Here is a 23,172-nt window from a genome sequence, read left to right as displayed (position 1 = left end):
CTACTTAGAGCTATTCATTATACATCAGACCTTCCTCCAGGCTCCTTCTACCTCTTGTTCCTCCCGTGGCAGTTTCCCAGTGCTGCCAGGGAGCTTCCTTCCAGTGGACTGAGGTCCAAGCAGTGCTGCCTGCTGTGGACCACTACCGAGAGCTTAAGCCAGGGTCTCCCAGGGAGCCCCCCCAGGGCTAATGTCACACTGAGATGTGTGACAGCATTGCCAGGAGCTGAGGCTCACCCACCCTTCCCCCTCACTCTGTACAGCAAGGGAGCAGGACAGGGGGTTCCTGCAAGTGATTTAGCCCATCTGCCTGAGATGCCTCCTTAGAAGGTGGGTGACCTGCTTTAGGAGGGCCAGTCTGTCCCACTGCTTGAAGGTGTCCCACTGGGCTTGCCCAGCCCATCTAAACATCCACCTTCCAGGCAGCTACAGATAGATGAAGCAAATCCCAGCATGGCTATGCTGGTGTTCGAGACCAAAAAAGCATGCAGCACTGACCTCTCAAAACTACTGAGTCCTGTATCACCACCGGAGGGACCTACTCACATCCTGCTTCACGACGGAATGAGTGTTTTGTGTCCATGTAAAGAATAATCTGCATACAGCTCCCAGGGTCTCGTGGTAGATAAACAGTGTGCTCCAGCAGCCCTGGGAGCTGCCATCTCCTTCTTGTTCTCTGGGGAAAGGGAAGTGTCTTCTGGGACTGACTGATGCCCACTGTGGTGATGGGGAGGGACAGGATGTGGCTGGAGACATCCCAAAACAGACAGTACATAACTGTTTTCCTTGTATGCTAGACACATTTTTTTTTTTTTGTATCAGCACAACCAATTTCGGTGAAAATCAGTAACTGCAATATGACAAAGATTTTTGACTTCAGATGTTGACTAATCTGGAGGAGCAGATGAGCCCTAGAGAGAGAGAACTTATTTTCATGCAAATGTCACTGGTAATATAATCAACTCTCAAGGGAACAAAAACCCAGAAACTTTACAACCTATTTGATTGTCCCTAAATAGAAGTTTCTCAAAATTCTCCAGGAGATGGGATCTGCTCTGAAGAAAGAGATGCAAAACATTAAGTAGGGTGAATAATTCAAAAAAAGGAAAGATAAGAAAGGGAGAGTTTTTAGGAAGAAGGCAGGAGAGCTGATGAGATGGAGCAGAAGGACCAGGGAAGTCAGCGAGGGTCATTGTGGTTTGAAACCTAGCTGCAGGCCTGTGCTCTCTTACAAGGCACCCTGGGCACATGGTGGTGCATGCTGTGGCTTGTCTGGAAGAGCAGTTAATAAGACTGCTTGGGAAAAAAATGATTTTTTCTGTTCAGTGCTGTTCAAGAGGCCTGGAGGTGTGTGTGTGTGTTTGCAAAGCCCTCCATGGAGCAGGGAGAGGATGAAGAGCAGTTTACACGTCTGCCTTTGACCTTACAGAGTATGCTGCTGCTCCTGGGGATGGAGGTTTTCTATGCTTGCAGTGAAAATTTGTGACACAGTAGAAGGAGGCCACTCTGCATGGCTGGTTGTGCCACCACCTTGCTGTGGACTTCCAGCCAGATCCTCCTGTCTCACTGTGCTGCCAAAGTGAGCAGCAGCCCAAGCCTAGCATATTGAGGACTACGTAGACGATGAGGAGGTGGGGGTAGCTGGGAGGACAGGGCCAGGCTTTTTACCCTATGTTATTTGTGGCACAGCAGTAACAGGGTGCTCTGAATGGTGTTGGCTGTTGCTGTGTTGCTGCTGCACCTCTGCAGCTTGCAAGGATGTTGCTTGGTTCCAGGGCAGACGTTCCTGTTACCTGAATGCCTGGATGAAGCTAGGTGGGTCCTAATGCCTGCATGAGGGAGGCAGGATGGAGATGCTCTCTGGCACTGGATTTGCTCTGTGCCCAAGACAAAGCAGCTCATGGTGCCTGAGGGTCCTGGGGCAAGGGGAAGCAGGTGGAAAACTCAGCAGCTCCCTCTGCCATTCTTCCCAGAGAACACACTGAAACTCATCTGCAGCATCATGTATGCTCAAAGCTGCGGGAGTACTTCCTTTGTCTCAAACTAGGTCAGTGTGGAGGCGTGATGTTACTATAGCAATCAGTATTAGATTTCATAACTTTCATAACTAGCGATGGGTGTGTTGCAGGATTCACTACGAGATGGAGGGAAGGTTGTTACTGAAACGCCCTCTTCAGCTTCCCTTCCCCAGCCTCCTTCTCCCTCCCCACCACCGCCTCTTGAACCACATGCACAGAGCTGCCCTCCCACCAGCTATTTCTGAAGAGCCCCACAGCCAGCCCTGGGCCATGCCGTACCTCTCACAGCTTGCTGGGTTTCAGGACTAGGCCAGATTCAGCATCCTGTGCACCGTGTTCCTCTCTGGGCTCCAGAGTTGTCCCTCATGAAGACCTGCCAGGCAAAGAGAAAAGGGAAAATGTCCTCAGGTCACAGAGCACAACAGTACTTCCCTGCCAAATGTCCCAGATGTAAAATTGCTGCAACTCTGATTGACACACAGGTTGTCTTCATTAAGTTTCAGCAAAGGCACAAGGGAAATGCTATAAAGCATCCTACATAGAGAGGCAAAGGTGATGCCTGTGGTGGGAAGATATGGAAGTGAGTCCCATGTCCCTCTGCATCACACATGGAGTGAAAGGATGGACTGGAAATCAGCCGGGTGGGGAGGAGACTGTGCAGGCCTGGGGGCACAGGGCTGGGGTGAGCCCCTTTGTGGGAAGGTGCTCTTTGACTTTTCTTCCCTTGTTCCTCTGTCTTGAAATAATCCCTCAAGGACTCCCCTTGCTGCCCATGGCTCTGTCTTTGTTTCTTAGCCATGCCAGGATCTTACCGTCCTGAGCAGGGACGGTTCTGCAGCTCCCTGTGCCTCATCCTTTGGGCTCCTCACTTTGCTCTGAGTCCTCAGAGAACACAGTCTGGAACAGAATGAAGTCTGGTCCTGCGGGTAAACACCTTCCCCGTAGTGGCCAGCCACCTTTGGTGTGTTTAGCTATACCCCTGCCAAAATCTGCATCTTACTTTCATTTATCAATACTCATTAAACTTCTGCTTGAGCAGACCACATTGTAAATCTCTCCCATCTGGTCACTAGGTGCTACTGTATTTCAGCTAAAATGTTGTGGTTCTTCCCTTATTGTCATTCACCATCAGCTACACTGCAATCAACTGAAAAAAATACTCCCTGTAAGGAAAGCAGATAAAAGAAAAAATAAATACAGGGAAAAAATAACAATGTTTCCTAGCGTTCTCTAAAACCTATGCATCACAACATAGAGCACAGCTTGCATTATTTTATTAGTGAGATTACATATTATTTGGGTTTTATGTCAATTAATTTCCAAGGTGTGTGTGTGTGTGTGTTTTCTGCTAGGATAATCTGGGGCGTTCAGCCTTTCACTGCTGAGAAGCAAGGGACGGGAACAGCGCAGTAACTCAGCCTGAGGAGTCAGCCTTCCTCTGCTGGTAGTTCTCTTCATTGGACCAAAGAGCCCTTTGGGTCTTGAAAGGCTAGATAAGATTGACAGCACAGGTAGACACAGCACAGGTAGAAGTATTTGGTGTTCAAGAGGTGTTCAGAGACTCTCAATGGGTATCCCAACAGAAGAATGGAAAGCCTAGAAAGATCAGAAGACTGCCCTCTTAAGTCTGGTACAAGCCCTCTTCCACTTCCCACCAGTTCTGTACCACTTGAACTCCAATGCTGCTGAGGAAGTGGCTAAAGGAAAACCACATGCCCTAGGAGAGCCAAGCAAGAGACAGCTGTTGTTTAGACATGGCAGTTGTGTCCTTCCCCAGAGTGCTGCTGGTGAGTAAGTACTCAGCTGTGAAATCTAGAGACAGAAACTCTATCCAGCAGCCTCAGAAAACGTGCTTCCCCCTAACCAAGGAGGCCTTTATTGTGGAGGCATCAGCTGTTGAAGACAAGGGACAATTCTACATTGCAAGCTCAGACATTCCTGAGCTCAGAGATGTGAATGAGGCTGCAAGTTGCTGCTCACAGGCCACTGCTCCCAGCACTAAATATAGAGCTCTGTGCATGTGATAAGACTAGGTATGACAGGTCTGGTTGCTGCAGATGGCCATGCAGCAGTAATTGCATTGACACCATCTAGCACTTTCACAGCTCTCCCCACATGACAAGTTGGGTTACCTTTGAGCCAGTAACCCAGACATGCAGGGACTGCAGCAGCCATTAGCACAGACGATATATGTGCCTAGTGTTACCTGCAGCCACCCACAGCACCAGCATCTTGCCCTCCTGCTCTAATGCCACCAGTGCTGTTACAAAGGGTAACACTATATGTCACCATAGCCACCAACGTCCATCATGAAAGTCACCAGTGTCTGCTAGCAATGCTCTCAGCATCCCTCCAGCGTGCCCAGGTATTCACCCCTACTGCCCAGCATCCTGTATCACCACCAGTAGCTCCTTGTGCTGCAAGTATCTGCTCCCAGTAGCACCATAACACCATCACCCATCACCTCTGTGTCTGCCACCAGCACTGTCAGCGTGTCCCGGGGTACTTCTGGAGACGGTGATGATCCTGCAGCCCCTTGCCACAGAGTGGCTGTGATGGGTGGGAAGAGCAGCGCCTGAGCTCCAGGCCTCCACTCACCTTGCAGGTTTCTCAAAACAAAAGGTGAAACTCTGGAGGAAGTAGTCTTTTTTTTTTCTTTTTTCTCTTTTTTTTTTCTTTTTTTTTTTTTTCCTGTAATACTGCTTTTGTCTTTGTATGTTACTGTTGCACTGAGCAAGCAGTGCTATAATTACCTTTAATTAATATCAACATCAACGCCCCAAGGAAATGCAAATGAACCACTGTGCCACCAGCACAATTACATTATGTTAACCACCAGACACCCATGTCCATCATCCCCATCTTTCTCCTATTCTCAGGAGCAGCTTGATCACCACCTCATGGCTGCTGCATGGAGGGGGTGAGATTGGAGACGTGTGTGGAAGGACACCTATGAGAGGTGGTGTGACCTCAGGCAAGTGGTTTGCAGGGTGAGGGAAAAGGTGTGGAGCTGGGGGCATGTTGGGGCCCTTGAGCTTCCAGGCACTGAAGGCACAGGAGGCTGCCGACATGGTCTGTATGCTCCCACATTGTTTTCTCAGAGCTGCCCTGTTGACAGACTGATCTTTCTCTCCCACGTGGTTTGAGACACTTTCGGTGACCTCGGGCCTCAGATGTTCTGCAGCCAAACCTCATTGGCGAAACCTGGTCACCTCCTGGGCTTTGCTGGACTCCAGTCCTCCTGCCAGCCCCCTTCCAGGGCTGCCCTAACTTCATCCCATCCAGCGTCACCCTCACAGCAGTGCCTGCACCAAGACAAAGCAAATAAGCCTGGTGTTGCTGTCTAGAGCCATAAGTGTCTCCTCGGTGCAGGTATAGTCCTTCTGAGTATGTATGTGTGGTTTCAGGATGCCAAATTGCCCTGAACCTGGTTCCTCCAAGACTGGAGGAACTGATCTGCTCATATTTCAGGTTGCATGTCACCTGCAGCATGATGTTTGAGACCATTTCTCTTTCAAGACCTGTTGCTGAGGCTCCGTCCTCTAAGGCTGTCAGGACTGACCACTGCAGCCTGCTTCCTCTTGTCCCTCTGCAGCCTGAGGCTGACATGTGCCCAGAGCCAAGGCAGCCTTTCCTTTGCCTGGTACTGCAAATCACCTGTGTTAGCACTGGGAAGTTTTCCTATTCACCAAAGGAAGAAGGTGTGGGAGAGCAGCACCCTTCCCAGAGGGGTCTCCTCATCATTTCAGTTGCTGCGAGTAACCAGCATATGGAATGACCTTAGTACTAAGGCCTTAAAAGGGACGTAAATAAAATCAGGTCATGATTTTTGTTTCTCTGAGCATTGGTCTAGGAGAGGTGGGCCACAGCCTGCTGATCTGTACCCACATGGTCCTGTTGGCTTTAAAATGTGGTTGGGGAAGACCTTGAGGAGACACTGATCTGGCATTTGTAATCCCCGGTGTTTCCACTTCAGAGACAACCACAGCTAGGTGACAGAAAGAAGCAATCCTGTTTGACTAAAGGATCCAATTGCTTGCTGGGGACTCTGGACAAAGTTGTGAGGGTTTCAGTCATGATGGGGAGGTGGAAAGCACAGCCTTCACACAAGGTAGCACAATGCAAAGGGCAGGATGGGCTTTCCTTTTCAGCAGCCACTCCTGGGTCCACACTGTTGTAGTCACAACCTCAGCACAGCAAGACAAGCAGGGCACTGACTGCAGGCTGTCCTGGGAAGGTGCAGGAGGTGCTAGGATGCAATTTTAGTGCAAATATCCTGAAGTGTTAAAGCTCTAAAACAACTCTTCAGGCTGGGTCTGTGTGAGAAAGGGAGGTCCCTCACCTCCTGCTGTGGGGGGGACTTTCTACTTCTCTTCTGAACTTGAGTCAGCCAACTGCCCCCGTCTGCTTCTTGTTAAACCTGAGACAAAATCAAGTCCTCCTGCCAGGGAACCAGCAAAGTGACCCGCCTGTGCATCTCTGTGCCCCAGCTGGACCTGTGTTGGATCTGGTAGGTTAGAAAAGCTGTGAGCCTGAGAGAAGATGCTGGGAGCAGAATGCCCACGTGGCACCACAGGGACAAGGGGACTAGCAGCTCCAACACAGGGGCAATAAGAAATGGGTGAAGAGCACAGTGAGGCATGCCAGCTGCCAGCAATGGCAGGGACTGCTGAAAATGCAATGTTCCCCTCTTCCTGCTATCATCCATAACTCAAGTTCCCCCTAATACCTAGATTTACAGGCTGCAAGTTCGGGTATAGTCATTACAGACGTCTGGTCTGCTCTCCTTTATATAATAGACCATAACATCTCTCTGTGCAATACCAGGAACAGAAATAATGAAAATAAATATATTTGTGTTCTTGTACCTTTAATCCTATAATCATTTATCTGGTTAAAACAAATAGATTGAGCTCCTTTGTGTCTCCTAGAAAGAACTAAATTTCATATGAAGGATGCTCGTGGCCTGATTTGAGAGCTATCACTGCCTCACATTCAAGAAAGAAAAAAAATGATGCTGTGTATGGAGTGGAGAGCACAGATGAGATATGTCTGTTCATAAACAAAGAGATCTGTAGTCAGTGTTGAGATTGGTTTGAAGGAGGTATGAATGCAAAAACCTGTGTATGAAAGCACCAGAGGAAACGATTAAGCAAGGGTGGGAAGAGTGTCAAAGTCCTGCTAAACCGTGTTCCTTGCTCTGGGCCCATAAGGGCTGTGCTGTGTGAAGGTCCCTGTGCAGATGATTTGTCAGCAGAAGAGTTGTGTTTGGGTCACGGGAGGAGGAAAATGAGGTTATAGCACACTGCATATGCTGTTTCTTTTCCTGCTTTCCTGACAGGAAGATACGGTGAACAAGGACACAAAGACAATACGCACTATTCTTGCACAAGATTTATGGAAATTGAAGTAAGCAAGATGTTGTGGCAAAAAATCCACCCATAGTGACCATTAACTCTTAAAGGGTGACCCAAAATCCACATCACTGTTAATCAAGAGGAACCAAGAGATGTAGTGGGGACTCGACAGCAGCATTCTTTTTCTTTCTTCTTGTTTACAGATGATACTAGCAAGACCACCAGGAAACAAATCTTGTAGCTTGTGAGATCATGACTGAGAAAGACTTAGGAGAGAATGAGTCTGAGTGACTGAAATCTGTTTCATTTGAAAGAAATACCATCTTCCCTTCCAGTAATGTTCTCTTTCAAATTTTCTTTCATTAATTTACTAAATTAGCAGTGAGACAATTGGGTTCTGCTCTGCCTGACTAGAGAGAGGCCAGCAGCACTGGAGAGAAGAGCAGAGGACACGATTCCCTGTGAGTGGAGGTTCACCAGTTCTCAGCGTGCAAATAGCAGAAACCAGCTCTGAGGTTCCTGGCGGAGGAACAGGAGATGGAACAAGACTGGATCCTGTCCAGTCCATGCAGTAGGATAATCATGACACCCAGCAGGGAAGAGGGATACTCCTACTGAGGTGTCCCCAGACAGGTGGCACATTCCCTCCCCAGGGCCCGGATACTCAAGGCTGGGCAGCCTTTACTTGGTGAGGAGGGTTTCATTAATCTGCACTAATGTCGCTTCTCACAGGCAACAGCTGCCCTGGGGAGCCTTTATGTCTCTGCATGATAAAGGTTCCTGTGGCAGTGCCCCGCAGGCAGCCTGAGGGAGTGAGGTGGGTCTGGTATGGCAGCAGACCAGGAGATGCTGCTCATGATGGTAGACCTTCCTCCGAGGGGATGGGGAGCAAGAAGGGCACAGGGCATCCAGTACCCAACAGGATATGAAACAATGAAGGAGAAGGGCAAGTAGGAAGGACCTGATTTAGTCTGACATCATGGTATTGAGAATAAAGCCATTCCAGACTTTAAGAGAAGAAAGAACTTGAAGAGTTCTTGAAGAGGACTTGAAGAGAAGAAATTCTTTAATTGCCTTCACACTGAGGAGAAGGAGCCTGGATAATAAACTCTGCTCACATACGAGCATGAATCCAGCTAGGAGAGAAATATAATTGGAATGTTAAAATCAACAAATGTTAAAATCAACACCTTTAGGGAGGAATGAGGGTCCAAAGAGGGACATTGAATGTCATGGTGCTGGTAAGGGGCAAGGTCAGCTTTTTGAGTCAAACCTACCTGTAAAGCACATGATTATGAATGGTCACAGTTCTGTTTCCTATCAGAGAAAGCAGAAGATGTATAGAACCTTTCACAACCCACCAGCTTAGAATGGCTTGGGTTGGAAGGGACTCAAAGATCATCTAGTTCCAACCCCCCGAGCTTGTCTAGGTGAGCCTAGCAGCCTGCTTTGTAGGCATCTTTGTGATGTTGTAGTGGGTTTACGTGGCAAGGTTTTGGTAGCAGAGGGCCATAGGGCTGGCTTCTGTGAGAAGAATCCAGAAGCTGCCCATGTTAGATAAGGGCCCCGCTGCTGACCAGAGACGAGCCAATAAGCGATGTTGTTTGTGCCTCTGTGAGAGAATATTGCAAGGGAAAAAAGCTGCTGGGGAACAGCAGCTGGGAGAGAGAGAGAGGAGTGAGAAACAGCCTTGCAGATTCCAAGGTCAGTGCAGAAGTGGGGCAGGAGGTGCTCCAGGCACACAGCAGCAGTTCCCCTGCGGCCTGTGGAGAGGCCCCTGGTGGAGCAGGTTGTCCCCCTGCAGCCCATGGGTCCCACACGGAGCAGATCTCCACGCTGCAGCCCGTGGAGGAGCCCCCGGTGGAGCCAGTGGATGTGGCCTGGAGGAGGCTGCGGCCCATGGAGAGCCCCCGCAGGAGCAGGCCCCGGGCCGGAGCTGCAGCCCGTGGAGAGAAGCCCCCACAGGAGCAGGAGGTCTGGGGGGAGCTGCCGCCTGTGGGGGACCCAGGTTGGAGCAGTTTGCTCCTGGGGGATGGACCCGTGGTACGAGGCCATGTGGGAGCAGTTCTTAAAGAGCTGCTGCCTGTGGTCAGCCCCCGCAGGCTCAGTTCGGGAAGGACGGCATCCCGTGGGAGGGACCCCACATGGGAGCAGGGTGCAGCGAGTGACCGAGAAGGAGCAGTGGACATGAAGCGCTACGGACTGCCCGCAGCCCCCATTCCCCCATTCCTCTGCACCGCTCGGGGGGAGGAGGTGGAAGAGGGTGGATGGGGGGAAGGCGTTTTTGGTTTGTTTTCTTTGTCTCTCACTTCTCTAGCTTGTTACTAATAGGTAATTTTTTTTTTTTATCTCCCTATGCTGAGTCTGTTTTGCCTGTGATGCTGCCCACCTGAGTAAAATCATCACAGATATGCATGGAAAACAGGTTGCCTTGGTATAAGGAACTTAACTGGAGTGACCTGTGCTGAGAACTGTATCCTAGTATGACCCTCCAAGATGGACTTGAGGGCCGTGGTGACTCAGCAGCTGGACTCAAGACATCTGTACAAAATGATCATTAAAATGCACTCTGCCTTGATGCGTGAAGGACACCGTAGTAGCAGGACCTGTGTGTGGCACAGATGGTATCTTACTTGAAAAGAGGGTCCTTTTATAGCAGGTTGGTATCTGGAAGGTTGTTGATAAATTAGAGAGAGTTTAGAGAAGAGCCACAGGGAGTGAGTGCATGATGTGGCTCACACAGGGAGATACCAGGAACAGAAGTGCCTTAACTGCAGAACACAAGTCCATAAAATCTTGACAACAGAGGCTCCAGAACCCCAACAACATCCAGGGACAGGCAGTACGAAGCGTACGCCAGTCCAGACCACAGGAAAGGTAAGGTACTATTTTTTAAAAAGAACAATCAGCCATTAAAAGGATTACTCTCCACTGAGTGCAGCAGTGCATTCTCCATCCTGGGCAAAAGTTCAAGTTACCTGGAAGGTTTTTCCCAAGATGTTTAGTTCAAACACAGTTCAGAGATCTGAAGGATTGATGATTTCAGCTATTTCTTCTGCAGTTGCTCTTACCTTTCCAAAAGTGGCTGTACTTCTGGGTTAGGGCACTGTGATAAATGGGACAGTCACACAAGTTCAGGACCTCTGATTTCATGTTTACGTCTTCCAGGAGACAGACCAGACTTAAGGCATTTTTTTTTCTTAAAATAACACTGGGAGTACCACAGTTGCAGAACAGAATCAAATGTACATATCATCCTAGTACTGTTTAGTCACATGGATGGGTTGGCCCAAATGCCAGACCCTCTATTGGGCCAGGAAAAGCAGTGGTGAACTTCCCTGCTCCAGTGAGGTGTTACGGAGAGGTTTGGGATCTCCTGGTCATTGGTCCCAGTCTCTCCCAGTCTGCAGGAACACTCATTTCTGGAGTCGGTGGGGGGGGGACAAAGCCATATGGGAGTACAATGTTTTGGGAGTGTCAGGCCTCCCAGGTGCTGCAAGAGTTGAGCCTGGGACACAAACCCATGGCCAGCAGTGGCCTCCCTGCTTGGAGGTGCAGCCAGCAGCATGGGAGAAAGCCCACAAAAGTCTGGGAAATGCAAGGATGCGGTACAGCTCAGCTCAGAGAGCATGAGGAGAAACACCAGGCTGCACTTGCTCAGCCTGTAGGCTCTCTTCTAGAAACCTGGCACTGATCACAGACAGGCCACTACCCCAGGCGGCCACCTATAAACAGCACCTCAATGCCAGTGGGATGCTCACAGCCTTTCTCATGTGGTGAATGCTTTCCCATGGTATTTTCTACTCTTTCAGCAGTTTTTTCTCTCCCCTAATTCCTGAGCTGAAGCCAAGGGGAGAGTGTCTGGACCTATGAGAGAACATTACTGTTACTGCTCTGGCACTTGGACATCACATCTTCCAAGAAACTTAATGTTTCTTCCCAGCTTTCTTTGACTGAAATCAAAGGAAGATGTGAACACTGCTTGAAGTAACACCAGGCACACAGGGAATGCAAACAACTGCCTGCTGCCTCATGCTGACGAACCAGGCTGGGACAGAGCTCTGCACTACCTGCTGGCCAGTGCAGGCTGAGCTGAGGCCCCCTGAGGGCTGCAGGGCTGCCCTATGGCACCACAGGCTGGTTGGCTACAGCCCAAGGCTGGGCAAGACATGGGCTGCAATGGTGGCTGTGCACCTTGAAGAGGTTTTCTGGGAAGGCTATGCATGACTACAGAAAAGAAAGGAGGCACAGGGACAGCAATTCAGCAACATTGACCAAAAGCCAAAGAAGAACAGATTCCTGTGTGCCTGCAGCTGCACTCACATCCAGCCGTGGACTGGCACATGCTTACTCCTGCACAGTCTCTGCTGGCTCTTATTTTAACCTTCAGCAGATCAGGTAAAGCATGAAGAAACACCATTTGATTGCACAGGTGGGATAACCAGCCAGGGCTGAAATGTGGCTACAAGAAGCTGTGTGCTGCCCAGGCTGCTCCTGGCCTGCAACTCGGCGGTGTCCTCGCTGCTCTCCTCACCCAGGGAACCCAGGAGCCTGTCCTCAGCTGGGGTCTGAAGGGGTTTCCTGCTGCAGGGTGCCCATGACCTGACCATGCCCACTGAGCCCCGTGGGACGAAGACGTACTGTCCTGTTACAGAGAACACCTGAGTGATCTGTCCTTGCCAGCACTCCTTGTTCTCTCTCCCTGTCCCTACTTGTCTGCTCAGGGTAATGAGAGAAAGAATCACAGAATCACAGAATCATCTGCGTTGGAAGAGACCTCCAAGACCACCTAGTCCAACCTCTGCCCTAACACTAACAAGTCCTCCACTAAACTATATCACTAAGCTCTAAATCTAAATGTCTTTTAAAGACCCACAGGGATGGTGACTCAACCACTTCCCTGGGAAGCCCATTCCAATGCCTAACAACCCTTTCAGTAAAGAAGTTTTTCCTAATATCCAACCTAAACCTCCCGTGGTGCAACTTTAGCCCATTCCCCCTCATCCTGTCACCAGGCACGTGGGAGAACAGACCAACCCCCACCTCGCTACAGCCTCCTTTAAGGTACCTATAGAGAGCAATAAGGTTGCCCCTGAGCCTCCTCTTCTCCAGGCTGAACAATCCCAGCTCCCTCAGCCGCTCCTCATCAGATTTGTTCTCCAGACCCCTCACCAGCTTTGTTGCCCTCCTCTGGACTCGCTCGAGCACCTCAGTGTCCCTCTTGTAGTGAGGGACCCAAAACTGAACACAGTACTCGAGGTGCGGCCTCACCAGAGCCGAGTACAGGGTGATAATCACTTCCCTAGTCCTGCTGGCCACACTGCTTCTTATACAAGCCAGGATGCTGTTGGCCTTCTTGGCCACCTGAGCACACTGCTGGCTCATACTCAGCTGACTCTCAACCAATACTCCCAGGTCCTTCTCTGCCAGGCAGCTTTCCAACCACTCATCTCCCAGCCTGTAGCGCTGCTTGGGGTTGTTGTGCCCCAGGTGCAGGACCCGGCACTTGGCCTTGTTGAACTTCACACAGTTGGCCTCAGCCCATCGGTCCAGCCTATCCAGATCCTCCTGCGGAGCCTTCCTACCCTCGAGCAGATCGACACACGCACCTAACTTGGTGTTGTCTGCAAACTTACTGAGGGTGCACTCGATCCCCTCATCCAGATCATCGATAAAGCTATTAAAGAGGACTGGCCCCAGTACTGAGCCCTGGGGGACTCCACTAGTGACCGGCCTCCAACTGGATTTGACTCCATTCACCATGACTCTTTGGGCCCGGCTATCCAGCCAGTTTCTAACCCAACGAAGCGTACGCCAGTCCAAGCCACGAGCAGCCAGTTTCTTGAGGAGAATGCTGTGGGAAACGGTGTCAAAAGCCTTACTGAAGTCAAGGTAGACCACATCCACAGCCTTTCCCTCATCCACTAAGCACGTCACTTTGTCATAGAAGGAGATTAGGTTCGTCAAGCAGGACCTGCCTCTCATAAACCCATGCTGACTGGGCCTGATCGCCTGGTTGCCCTGTAAGTGCCGCGTGATGACACCCAAGATAATCTGCTCCATGAGCTTCCCTGGCACTGAGGTCAAACTAACAGGCCTGTAGTTCCCCAGGTCTACCCTCTGGCCCTTCTTGTAGATGGGCGTCATGTTTGCTAGCCGCCAGTCGGCTGGGACCTTCCCCGATAGCCAGGACTGCTGATAAATGATGGAAAGCAGCTTGGCCAGTTCTTCCCCCCAGTTCTCTCAGTACCCTCGGGTGGATCCCATCCGGCCCCATTGACTTGCATACATCTAACTGCTGTAGCAGGTCACCAACCATTTCCTCATGGATTGTGAGGGCCACAATCTGCTCCCCATCCCCCTGCACCAGCTCACGGTACTGGGTATCTAGAGAACAACTGGTCTTGCCGCTAAAGACTGAGGCAAAGAAGGCATTAAGCACCTCAGCCTTTTCCTCATCTCTTGTCACTAAGTTTCCCCCCGCATCCAGTAAAGGATGGGGATTCTCCTTAGTCCTTCTTTTCGTGTTAATGTATTTATATAAACATTTTCTGTTATCTTTAACAGCAGTAGCCAGATTGAGCTCCAGATGAGCTTTGGCCTTTCTAATTTTGTCCCTACACATCCTTACAACATCCTTATAATCCTGAGTGGCCTGCCCTCTTTTCCAAAGATCATAAACCCTCTTTTTTTTTCCTAAGCTCTAGCCACAACTCTCTGTTCAGCCAGGCCGGTCTTCTTCCACGCCAGCTCGTCTTTGGGCACGTGGGGACAGACCGCTTCTGAGCCATTAAGATTTCCTTCTTGAGGAGTGCCCAGCCTTCCTGGACTCCTCTGCCCTTCAGAACTGCCTCCCAAGGGACTCTGCCAACCAGTGTCCTGAACATCTCAAAGTCTGCCCTCTGGAAGTCTAAGACAGCAGTTTTACTGACCCCCCTCCTGACTCCACCAAGAATAGAGAACTCTAACATTTTGTGGTCACTCTGCCCAAGACAGCTCCCGACCACCACATCTGCCACCAGTCCTCTGTTTGTGAACAGAAGGTCTAGCGGGGCACCTCCCCTGGTAGGCTCACTAACCAGCTGCATCAAGAAACTCTTCCACGCTCTCCAGAAACCTCCTAGACTGCTTCCTCTGAGCTATATTGCATTTCCAGGATATGCCTGGGAAGTTGAAGTCCCCTACGAGAACAAGAGCTGACGATTTCGCAGCTTTTGCCAGCTGCCTGTAGAATTCCTCACCCGTCTCCTCATTCTGGTTTGGCAGTCTGTAACAGACCCCCACCAGGATGCTTGCCTTGTTGGCTTTCCCACCGATCCTAACCCATAGGGACTCAACCTTATCATTCCCAGATTCAGTCTCGAGTTCCACAATATCAAAACACTCTCTAATATAGAGCCACATCACCACCTCTTCTGTGCTGCCTGTCCCTTCTGAAGAGCCTATAGCCAGTCATTGCAGCACTCCAGTCATGGAGTTTCAGTGATGGCAACCAAGTCATAGCTAACCTGCATCACTTCTCTCTCTGGGTCTAGACACAGTCTTCTGTGACCACTCAAAATCCCAGATCAGCTCTCAGCAACCCCCCCGAACCAGGTCTGCCACACAGCCACTTACGTCAGAAAACCCTGCTCTATTAGCTGCCAGCAGCCGTTTCCACTGAGAAGCCCTTAGCCTTCTCCCTTTGCTGTCTCTGGTGACCCACTGTGCTATGGAGCGCGCCAGCAAAGCTCCTGGCATGACATCTGGGATAACCTGTATCACCTAAGAGAGTGCCAGTGATGCAGAAAACCTTGGGCTGCCTGGGACAGGTCTCTGCTCTGTGCTTCTTGCCCAAATCCTGCTCTGACATGGCAAACCAGCTGCACCTTTGCAAGGGATGGAAGAGACAAAGCACATGGAGAAGCTGTATGTGGAAAAGCAAAGTAAGGGCAGACCAGGCTGGTGCTAGAAGAGAACAGCCTACCCAGAAGAGGGAGCATGCATGCATGCGTGCTCCCCTCTGTGTGTGGCTCTGCTTTTGTTGTGTGTCTGGGTGTGAATTGCACTGTTTGGGCAGCCTGGCCTATCACACTCACTGTTTTGTGCTGTCATCCTGATGGCCACGGGTGGCACTGCCTTGTGGTGGATCAATTTGTGGGGCTTTGGAATGCACTGGGCTGGTGGCTGTGCATTTGTGCTGAATGAGAGGATGTGCTGTGCTGCTGAGCAGCAGTGTCCTCTCAGTGGTGTGGAGGATGCTGTTGTTCTGATAGCAAGAACTCTGCAGGTGCCTGTCTATAACAAGATGAGTAATTCCCTTTCAGTTCTTTAATCAGTCACTTCTAATTAATGTGCCAATTGTTTTTCCTTAGTGAACGGTTCTTTCAAGATGGGTTTGTACTGCATCTGCTGGTTTGGGTAAAGTCTGTTCCCAGAATTGGCTGTGTTTTTCAGCAGGAGGCTCTTGCCGAGGAGGCTGCAGGACAGGGCTTGTGTGCAGAGCCAGGCACGGGTCCTGCCAGCCCATGGCTCACACCAGGGATGAGTACCCAGCAGAGGAGCCACTTGCTGCTGTCTGACTTTTGGGGTGGTTGTAAAATAAAAGGTCACCTCAACAAGGGATGACTTCCCTGACTGCAGTAGTGTTTAACTGTGACAGGCTGTTGCCTTGATGAAGGACTGCATCCCCTTGCATCCAGACATTGGAGGTCTGCCCTGCATTGGTGGCTCCTGGCTGGCTTTGTGGTGTGTCAGAGGCAGCTCAGCTCACAGGCTGCCTGAGGTGCACAGAGAGACTTTCACACCACCCGAGCTGCACACAGAGCCCCACAGGCCCGAGGAGGGATCATGTGCATGCTTCCAGGATGGGGGCAGTCCTGGAGGTGACCTGTGCAGGTAGTAGTGCCCTGGCATTTTTCAGGGGGTCCAATGAGTGTCTTTCCCTCATGCAGGCAGAGACATTCTCCTTATTCACCTCAGCCTGCGCTTCCTCTGGGTGGGCTTTGCCCTCTAAACTCCCCTAACCCTAACACCAACTCCAACCCTAACCCCATCCCCTTCTGAGCGGTGCCCCAGCCGCTTCCCTTTTCCTGGGGAGTGTGGGTGGGTGGGAGATGGCCAGGCTGTCCTGCCTTCCTGTGAGTCACCAGCTTCATTCTGCAGGTCCCTGGAACCAGAACCCTAATTACAGGGCAAGACTAGCGGAAACTAGCTTATTATTTACAAGGCTAATGAAAATTAATCATGTCTCCTCCTCCCTTTCTTGTGGGAACAGTCATCTTACAGAAAGCAGATTATAAAAGCATTATGGGTGACTGCTGTGCTGTTTCTTGGTGCTAACCAGGAGATTGTGTGTGGGCTGTGGGCTTTGTTTGCATGCCACCTGAAATGCAAGGGTTAAGGGTACCCAAAAGCCTAACTACCACTTACTGTGCCCCTCCCCAGGCAGGCCTCCACTCTGCTGCTGGCTGAGGCTGCTGGCTGTGATGGGGAGCAGATGGACCCATGGCCCCCAGCGCTAAGCCAGACGTGCTGCAAAGCCCTTTGGGCCTATTCCAGGCAGCTGCTGCTTCTCCCTCTGCCTGCATCCCTTTGGCACCATCTCTCCTTTGCGGACAGAAGGAGATGAGGGGTGTGGAGCTGGCCTCACGGTAGGGACTCGCATCCCACCCAGCCCAGGAGACAGGGAGGTACCCGGGGTGGTCCAGCAGTGTCCCATTAGCTCCACGTAGACAAGAAGGTCTCAGGGCTCCAGCAGCTCCACACTCCAGACTGCTGTGCAATGCACAAGTAGAAATGTGTGCAAAGTCAGATGGAGGAAAACACGTCAAGGAGCAGATCATGTTGTGCAGGTTTGGAAAAACAGAGCATCCTATACTAACTGGAGCCACTGGCTCTGGTGTGAGTGCTGCTGACCTCTTCTTTGGCAAAAGAACGAAACCTGTGAAGCGCCAAAACCATCACCTTAAGTCAAACCATTACCATCACTCAGGGGAAACTGAGGCATGAGATAAGGAAGGTCAGTCATGAAGTCAGGGATAGTCCCTGGGTCTCCTGAGCTCTGCCCAGTGCCAGCTCCTGTGGTCCCCACTGTGAAAACAGCTGCAAGGGATGCAGCTGCGTGCCCCAGCCCCGAGGTGAGCCCAGGGCTGCCCTGTCCGCCCCCCCCCCCACAGATGACCACATCTCCCCTTTTCCAGGCTTTGAGATCTCTACACTTGTGAACAGCCTGTCTCTCCCTGGGGAGCTGGAGGAAGGCAAGGCAGGGGCACTGGGAGACCACCCCAGGCCACCCCCAGCCGTCTCCAGGGCTGATCACCTGGATCTGGGTCTGGGATGCAGGAAGATGAGGCCCAGCCTCTGGAGCCAGGCTGGGGAGATGCTTCCTGCCAGACCTTCCTGGGCGGCCCCAAGGGAACACTGTGTGGAGGAGCCTGTCCCATAGCTTCTGCAGGCTACTGCAGTAACTAACTGCTGTTTTGGAGAAGAGAGGAAATGAGCAGGAGGTCAGATTTCAATTTCCCAGCTGTGTATAGCCAGTTTCTATCAAGAAGCCTGAAAATAAATCTCCATTAGTCTAGTTACCATTTAATTAACATCACTAGCTGCAACATGTATTCCCCAGCCCAGACAAAGCCAGAACTCATCCACTATTGATGTACAACCAGACGGAGCTGGGGCCGGGGCATGGCTGTTGGGAATTCTCTACCCTGAAATTTAAGTCCTGCTGCCAACATGCTGGGCTTGTCCGGCTCAGGCAGGAAAGCTCTGCCTCAGCTTCCCCTTACTGCACCAAGACAGGAATACCTGCTGTGCCCTTCCCCAGAGCCAACTGCTTTTGGGGGTTGTTGGCATGGATGACTAGAAGAAATTTGGTGAAAAAACTGGAGTTTGTTTCCCTTTTGCATAGTTTGGAATAAACAAGAAAATGGGGTTGTGGGGGTGAAACTCACTTCTGTTTCACCACTCAGCACAATAAAATCTTGTTCTTCCCATGGTATCATGCTCAGTTTTCCACAAGAAAGTGCAGTGGGAAGTGAAGGAAGTGAAGTTCTGAACTGACCATTGCAGAATATTTTGGTAAAAATGACAATAAGCATCCTGGAACTGTCGTGGAAAATGGCCACTGTTTTTAAAAGCACAAAATTTTAATAGCCACTATATCTCAGCTACCAAAGCCCTGGTGCCCCTTTGTACTGGTTTTGACGGGAACAGAGTTAATTTTCTTCATAGAGGCTCATATGATTCTGACTTTTGATGAAAATAGTGCCAACAAACACTGATGTTTTAGTTGTTGCAGAGCAGTGCTGACACAGAGTCAAGGACTTCTCAGCTTCTTGTGCTGCCCTGCCAGTGAGGAGGCTGGAGGGCACAAGAAGCTGGGGGGGGACAACCAGCACAGATGGCCCAAATGGCCAGAGGGATGTTCTGTGCCATGGGGTGTCATGCTCAGCAATAAAAGCTGTGGTTAAGAAGGAGGAAGTGTGGGGATGTTCAGAGTGACAGCATTTGTCTTCCCAAGGAATTCTTACACATGGGGAGCCCTGCTCTCCTGGGGGTGGCTGAACACCTGCCTGCTGGTGGGAAGCAGCAAATGGATTCCTTTTTTGGTTTTGCTTTTGTGTATGGCTTCCGCTTTACCTAACAAAATGTCTTTATCTCAACCCATGAGCTCTCACACTTGTACCTCTCCAGTTCTCCCCCCCCATCCCACTGGAGGCGTGTGAGTGAGGGCTGTGCTGCTGAGCTACCTGCCAGGGTTAAATACACCACTGATGAATGTGGGCTGGCAAAGCAGGGCTGCAGCATGTGGCCCAGGCTATGACGTGGCAACCCTGCCTGGCTGGTGCTAAGACCATCAAGACAGGGCCACCTTGGTGGGACACTTACATGGGGATAAGAATGGCCTCTTCCCAGATGCGGATGACAGTGGGAGGGTCCCTGGGTATAGGTCCCTGTGGATAGGCACCAGCCTATCCACAATAAGATGTCATCCCCTTGTCTGCCCAAGAGATGTCAAATGCTTTTCTGGCCTGAGTCATCCAGGGAGGGTTCACCTTTCCTTCTGTACCCAAAGGGTAGATGTCTCCACTGAGCTGTCTGGGAACAATTTTTCCAGTAGTTAATGACCATGCTCTGTACCAGCTGGCAGTGCTGTAATCCCACTGCCAACCCAAGGCGTGGTCCCTGCCCAGTGAGCCAACACACAGGCTGCTGCCTGGACTCCACCTGGACCTGCACGCAGCTCATTGCCATGCAAGTCCACCTGGTAAGCTGGTGCAGGAAAATGGAACTGGTGGTGAGTTGTTCACACCAGTTGCCAGCCCTGAGAGCAGCATGCTCGGAGTATCGTTTCCCTGGTCTCTTCTTTGCCTGGTGTCTGGGGCTTGGACTGCTAAACAGGGTCCCATGATCTTTGCACCCTAAGCACTCATTCAATTCCTTTGTCTATTGCTCAGCTGCAGTTTTGGGCAGTGAGCACAGCAGACACGTGTGGGAGCTGAACCCTGGTGCCTTCCCAAGGTGGCCACCTCCTCTCTGCTTCTTTTATTCACTCCTATGCTGCTGATTTCTGCTCACATGTTGTCTCTTCACCCTGGTTTGCAATGCAAGATAACACTATCCCTGCCAAGTGACCTAGTGGAGAAAGAGCACGTTGGCTGTTAGCATCAGCCCAAGTGAAAAAAGGAAGGAGATAAGATGAAGAATGCATTTCTCCTCCTATCATCATCCAGCTTGGCACTTATCTTCAAAGCACTGTACAAACATTAACTAATTAATCCTCCCAACAATCCCGGGAGGAAGAGACATATTAACATGACTCTTATTTTAGACTCCTGATAAACACGAAGGATAGATGGGCCAAGAGATAGCAGACAGGCGAAACAGGCAGGTCATGCCAGTTACTCCATTCTTCCTGTTAAATACTGCAGGGTTTGTGAGTCAGTGTATGTGCCCCAGGCAATTATGCGGTGTGCTCACATGTTGGAGGGTGGCCAGAGAGTGGAGGAGCTAGAGTAGAGAGCAGAACAGGCAGTGTTGCAGAAATACGTGAGAGTAAGCCTGGAGCAGAAAGGGAGGAAGAAGAAGATGAGCCCTGTTGTCTGAGCAGACAGACAGGTTGCCACACACAGAAGCATCCTTCAGACCCTGCCTGAATCATATGGAGCAGCAAGGGCCACCTGAAGCCCCCACGTCCTCCACCACCACCCAGGCGGGTGAGACCCCTCAGGCCGGAGATGCCTAAAGGGCACAAATGGGCACCCCAAGGCATCCTGGTGGCTGCTGGTGCCGATGGAGGGCGAAGGGCCGGGTATCCCACTGCTGCCGTCAGCTGGCGGTACTTGTCAGAGCCAAGCCAAGGAGCAAGGGCTGGGTGTGCTGCTGTCAGTGCGCCACTTCCGTGTGGTGGCAAGGCCTCCTGTGGGGCTACACAGCATCATGAGAGAAAGGGCGGCAGAAAACAGGCAGGGTCTGAGGAGCCAAGCAGGGCCCTGCCTGGGCTGGCATCCAGGTGTGCCCCTGGCCGAGGCAAGGGGAGCTCATTCCTGTGCTGTGCTGCCCACTGTTGCCAGCAGGGGACCAGCAACCAGCTCTTGCCAGTGCCCCTTGGTAGAGCTGGTGAGCAAATGCTGCAGGAGCCTCTGCCTTCATCAAAGGCTGACAGACTGGCATTAGGTCTTTGGGCTTAGAAGAGATGTGGCATTGCTTCTTGAGGACAGCAATAAGAGTTGGGCAAGGGAGACAGTCCCCGACAGGTGACCTGACAGGGAAGCATGGGCTGGGCTTCTCCAATATCCGTGGCAGATTGGTGTTTGGCACAGAATCATAGAAACATTAACTCTAGTAAAGACCTCCAAAATCATCTGGTCCAACTATCCCCCTACTACCAATATTACCCCCTAAACCATGTCCCTAAGCATCAGGTCCAACCTTTCCTTAAAAACCCCCAGAGGGACGGTGACGCCACCACCTCCCTGGGCAACCTGTCCCAATGTCTGACTGCTCTTTCTGAGAAGAAATGTCTCCTCATTTCCAACCTGAACGTCCCCTGGCGCAGCTTAAGGCCATTCCTTCTTGTCCTATCGCTAGTTACCTGCGAGAAGAGGCCGACCCCCAGCTCCCCACACCTTCCTTTCTGGTACCTGCAGAGAGCAATGAGGTCTCTCCTGAGCCTCCTCTTCTCCAGACCAAACACCCCCAGTTCCCTCAGCCGCTCCTCACAGGACTTGTGCTCCAGGCCCTTCACCAGCTTTGTAGCCCTTCTCTGGGCATGCTCTAGGGCCTCGATGTCCTTCTTGTAGTGAGGGGCCCAAAACTGAACATAGCACTCGAAATCCAGCCTCACCAGAGCAGAGTACAGGGGTGTCCTGGTTTTGGCTAGGATAGAGTTAATTTTCCTCCTAGTAGCTGCTATGGTGCTGTGTTTGGGATTTGGGATGAGAATAATGTTGATATCACACTGATGTTTTAATTGTTGCAGAGCAGCGCTTACACTAAGCCAAGGACTTTCCAGCTTCTCGCTCTGCCCTGCCAGTGGGCAGGCTGGGGGTGCAGCAGGAGCTGGGAGGGGACAGACCCAGGACAGCTGACCCAAACTGGCCATAGGGGTATTCCGTACCATATGGGGTCATGTTGAACAATTAATGTGGGGGGGTGGGCCGGGGTGGGGGATGCTTGGGGGTAGGCTGGGCATTGGTCAGTGGGTGGTGAGCAATTGCATTGTGCATCACTTGTTTGTACAAACTATTATTAGTAGTACTATTACCATTATTATTATTATTTTCCTTTCTTTTCTGTCCTAACAAACTGTCTTTATCTCAACCCACAGGCTTTCATTTTTTTTCTGATTCTCTCCCCCATCCCAGAGAAGGCGGGGGGAGGGTAAGCGAATGGCTGTGTGGTGCTGGCTGCCATCCAGGTTAGACTACAACAAGGGAGACGATCACGTCCCTGGTCCTGCTGGCTACACTATTCCTGATACAAGCCAGGATGCTGCTGGCCTTCTTGGCCGCCCAGGCACACTGCTGGCTCATGTTGAGACGAGCATCAATCAGCACCCCCAGACCCTTTTCCTCTGCACAGCTTCCCAGCCACTCTACCCCAAGCCTGTAGCACTGCATGGGGTTGTTGTTCCCCAAGTGCAGGACCCGGCACTTGGCCATGTTGAACCTCATCCCATTGGCCTCTGCCCATCAACCCAACCTGTTCAGGTCCCTCTGCGGGGCCTTCCTACCCTCCAGCAGACTGATACTTCCCCCTAGCTTGGTGTCGTCTGCATACTTACTGAGGGTGCATACAATTCCTTCATCCAAGTCATCAATAAAGATATTAAAGAGGATGGGCCCCAGCACTGACCCTGGGGAACCCCACTTGTGACCGGTCGCTGGGAACCTGCCTCAAGCCCTCTCCATGTCTGGGGAATTCTGAGCAGAAACTCCTGGTCCTTCTAGTTCCTTCTGTTATGCCTGTCTTCAAAAGTGAACCCACCCATGCCATCAGCACTGCCTCGTCTGCCATTTTGTAACAAACATCCTAATTATGGCACAATAGCTTTAATTGCAATTACCTCTCCTTATTGCTGTAATTTATTACAGCTGAAGTGTGACCATCCTGGCACTCTGAATTCATGAAGCAATAACACAACATGGCCTCAATGTCCATGGGAAAATTTCACAGCTCTCTGAAGCCCCACCTGAGTGCAGTGGGGCAGCTCCTCCCATGCATGCCCTCAGGTGTGACTCACGGTGCCCAGGGCACCACGTATATCATACTTGTGTATGATATACTCATACTCGTATATCTTGTAGCCTGAC

At 51.0% G+C, this 23,172-nt stretch overlaps 1 protein-coding gene across 5 annotated transcripts in view; it reads right to left on the bottom strand.

The window, feature by feature from the left end:
- DLGAP4 (DLG associated protein 4) overlaps positions 1–23,172 on the bottom strand; it is a 155,517-nt gene that overhangs the window by 79,889 nt on the left and 52,456 nt on the right. For all 5 annotated transcript variants that reach the window (XM_040575454.1, XM_040575450.1, XM_040575452.1 and 2 more), the window contains exon 2: positions 2,298–2,391. The gene's annotated coding sequence lies outside the window, so the exon portion shown is untranslated. The remainder of the gene's footprint in view (positions 1–2,297; positions 2,392–23,172) is intronic.

Source organism: Cygnus olor, chromosome 16 (genome assembly GCF_009769625.2).
Source record: "Cygnus olor isolate bCygOlo1 chromosome 16, bCygOlo1.pri.v2, whole genome shotgun sequence".
NCBI lineage: Eukaryota > Metazoa > Chordata > Aves > Anseriformes > Anatidae > Cygnus > Cygnus olor.
The sequence above is the reverse complement of the archived record's forward strand: the minus strand, read 5'-3'. Positions and strand labels throughout refer to the sequence as shown.